Source organism: Melospiza melodia, chromosome 24 (genome assembly GCF_035770615.1).
Source record: "Melospiza melodia melodia isolate bMelMel2 chromosome 24, bMelMel2.pri, whole genome shotgun sequence".
Classification (NCBI taxonomy): Eukaryota; Metazoa; Chordata; class Aves; order Passeriformes; family Passerellidae; genus Melospiza; species Melospiza melodia.
The window spans coordinates 328022-331121 of NC_086217.1; the positions used below are offsets into that span (position 1 = coordinate 328022).

A 3100-nucleotide genomic window follows, 5' to 3' on the forward strand; every position below is an offset into this window, starting at 1 on the left:
AAAACAATACAATGAATTCTTAAAAACCACCTTAAAACCACTACATTGAAAAACATTTCAAAAATTAAAAACTGCATTTAACAAAAGCCATCTAATAAATTCACACCCAAAACTCCAGCAGCCCAGCTGGCCCTACCAAAGCTCTAGGTTTATACATACAGTAAACAAAACCAAAATCCCAGTAATACCCATCAGAAATCTATGAAAGAACCCTATTGAAATTAATCCTGCCTCAAATACAAACCAACCCATCCAGAAAGTCAGCTTCACTCAAAAAACAATTTACACAGAGTTAATAATACCAAGAAATAAAACAACACACCATATACCACCAATGCATATCATAGTGAAGGAAAAAAAAACACTACATTTTTTCCTTTTTGTTTTTTAAACTAACTTCTTTTATTAGCTAGAACAAAAGATTTTGCCAGGACTGTAGCAACAACAACAACTTCTTTTTCTTCTTCTCCTTCTGAAATGTCCCTTCTCACTCCCAAATTCCTTTCAACTCCTGAGTTTACATCCAAGCAAAAAGCAAAATTCCTGCACTCGTGCGTTCGCTGCTCCTGTCAGATTCTCTCTTTCCCTCCACATCTTCTTACACTTTCAGTCCTCACGCTGTCCCGCCGTGATGAGTCTGACAGAAGAATTGGCACATGTTAACAGAGCATTTCCCTCCCTCCCTCCCTCCCTCTGCTTTCCTCAGCGCATTTCAATCCATCCCAGGCCTGCAGTGATGCACCCTCACCCCAACGCTCACAGCAAGCATGCAGCAGCTCAGGCTCACTCGGCTCCAGGGCCCAGAGCCTGCAGGCCCTGCAGCTGCCACACGGATGGACCTGGTTCCCTCCCCGGGTGCCCAGAGGGAAACCTGAGGGCAGGCGTCCACCCCGAGGGTGCACCCGCAGCCCCGGGCAGGCATGGAGTCGCCGGCTGCTCTCTGGGGATGACACCCTCCCTGCAGGCCACACTGCCTCGTCCTCTCCCTCCCTGTGGGACAGGCACCTCCAGGGTCTGTGACCAGCCCCCTTCCGTCAGCATCCAGGGGCTCTGTCAGAGCCAGAGGGCTCAATTCGTGGTGAGTACCGATGGCACACAAATGGCAGCCCGAGGAAATCGTGTTCTGGCCTCTAAGTGCTTGGGACAGGGTCTGATTTTTTGTTTTGTACTTGTATGAAGATTAGTACAACAGGGCTCTGATGGATGACATGGCAACACAGAACTAAAAACTCCTCGACAGGATTACATCAACTTCAAGGAAAAGACAAAAGCTTAGGACCCTTCTGAAATCTACTTTTAATCCAAAGCACGGGGATTGTCAGCATGCTGCACCTTCCAGCTTTTCAAAGCAGCTTCCCTCTCAAGACCAGGAAACATTGATTTCTACAGAAACAATGGGCAACCCCCAGGCTAATCTCAGCACTACTGTTTAATAGGGGACCTGCCAGCGTGCCAGTCCAGCTTCAAGTGTGCTTTACTTCAGTCTAACGTCCCCACAAAATTCTTCTCACATCTCCCAACCCTGACATCTTATTTTCCCCTAAATCTTCTCTTCATTAGCAATTTCCAAGTAACATGGTATTTTTACAACATTCAAAAATGTCATGCTGGACTGTGCTAGAGAGTAATCTGCAAATATAAGCTTAGCAAAGTTTGAATTGACTTGAACAGAGAAAAAACCTACAAGTGAACACCTACACCTGCCTACAAAGAGCTAACAAGCCCCTGGCAGCTGCCAGCATCAAAGCACAGCGGATGTTTCTAATACAGGGTAAGGATAACAACATCACCTTCTGTTCTCTCCAGCTTCTTTTCCCTGCAGTCATATTTTGCTTCTTATGATTTTTTTAGTCTCTGTATCTTCTTGGACAGCACCGAGCCCGATGACAAGGATACGAGAGTCTTTCCCTGCCGGACAGAGAGAACCAGGAAAACAGTTAAAAAAAGAACAGGGCAGTTTGAAATTCATACTTGCAACGAGAAGCAGCGCCTAACCAACAGAACAAAAGTAAACCAAGCATGATACCTCCCTGGGGACAGAAGACTTATAAACTCTCCAGGATTCACAATTCTAGCGACCATCCCCTTCAGGACAGCAGCCAAGTGTCCCCTGGGGTGGTGCTGCACCAAAGAACCATCTGAGAGGTTCCAAAGAGTGAAATGCACAATATTTTGCAAAGACAAAATATCCTGCAGAATAACAAAAATACAATAGATGTAAACTACAGGGCAAGAGTACTAGTGTTACCTTTGGGAGCTGGAACCATCCAGGTGAGCACCTGATAACTGGATCCTCACCAGAGTTTGAACCCTTCAGGACACAGAAGTGTTTTCCCCAGAAATTTCACAGACTGAGTTTTGATAGAAGCACGCTCGCCGGATCCTCAGAAACGTCACCCATTCTCCAGGTGTCTGGAGAGAACTGCAAATGGCTCTCACGTAGTTGGAGCTGGTTCTGTAAGGTCTCAGGGTGAATTTCACCAGATGCAACTGAATTGGGCAACTCCCAGTGAGACAGAGGGAACCCAAAGCTTGTTTTACCCAAACCTTGGGTAAGCACAGCTCCAGCAAATACTGAGGAAACAGACATAACAGGGTAAAAATAATAAAACCATTGCTTTTTCTTTAATCTTGCCTTTTTTTTTTTTTTTTTATTCAGATGAGCAAAACAATGAAGGAGAAGGTGAAAAACTCACCATTACTGAACATTTCATCATCTCTAAGCTGAGCATCCTTAGCATAGAGGACTCCAGAGTTAAAATTCACTGATCCCTGGGAAATAAAACCAAATATATGACAAACAGTCAAACAGAAGGCGTAAAAATTTGTTTCCTCTATGGACTTTCAAGTACGTATCTTTGTATATATCCTACACATTACAACATACACTTTACACCATCTCCTAATATATAATAATTTACCTTTAAACTTTGATAGTATAGTGTGGAGAAATGGCTCCATGGTCACGCAGACATTCGCTCGTTAGCCGACCAGGAGCTGGGAAAGTACCGAACACAGGTATTTTTGAGTTTTGCACCTGCAAGATAGCGTGTGCCTGGGCCTAGCTGGGTAGGATAACAAGTAGACAGAGAGACGTGGG

General features: G+C 44.6%; 1 long non-coding RNA gene across 1 annotated transcript; it reads right to left on the bottom strand.

Moving 5' to 3' along the window:
• Window positions 1-369: 369 nt before the first annotated feature.
• Window positions 370-2606, bottom strand: LOC134428841 (uncharacterized). Its single transcript, XR_010030480.1, has 3 exons — window positions 2249-2606; window positions 1791-1908; window positions 370-637 (listed from the first exon to the last, which is right to left on the bottom strand). It is a non-coding gene; the product is annotated as an uncharacterized LOC134428841 (long non-coding RNA).
• Between the last annotated feature and the right edge of the window lie 494 nt (window positions 2607-3100).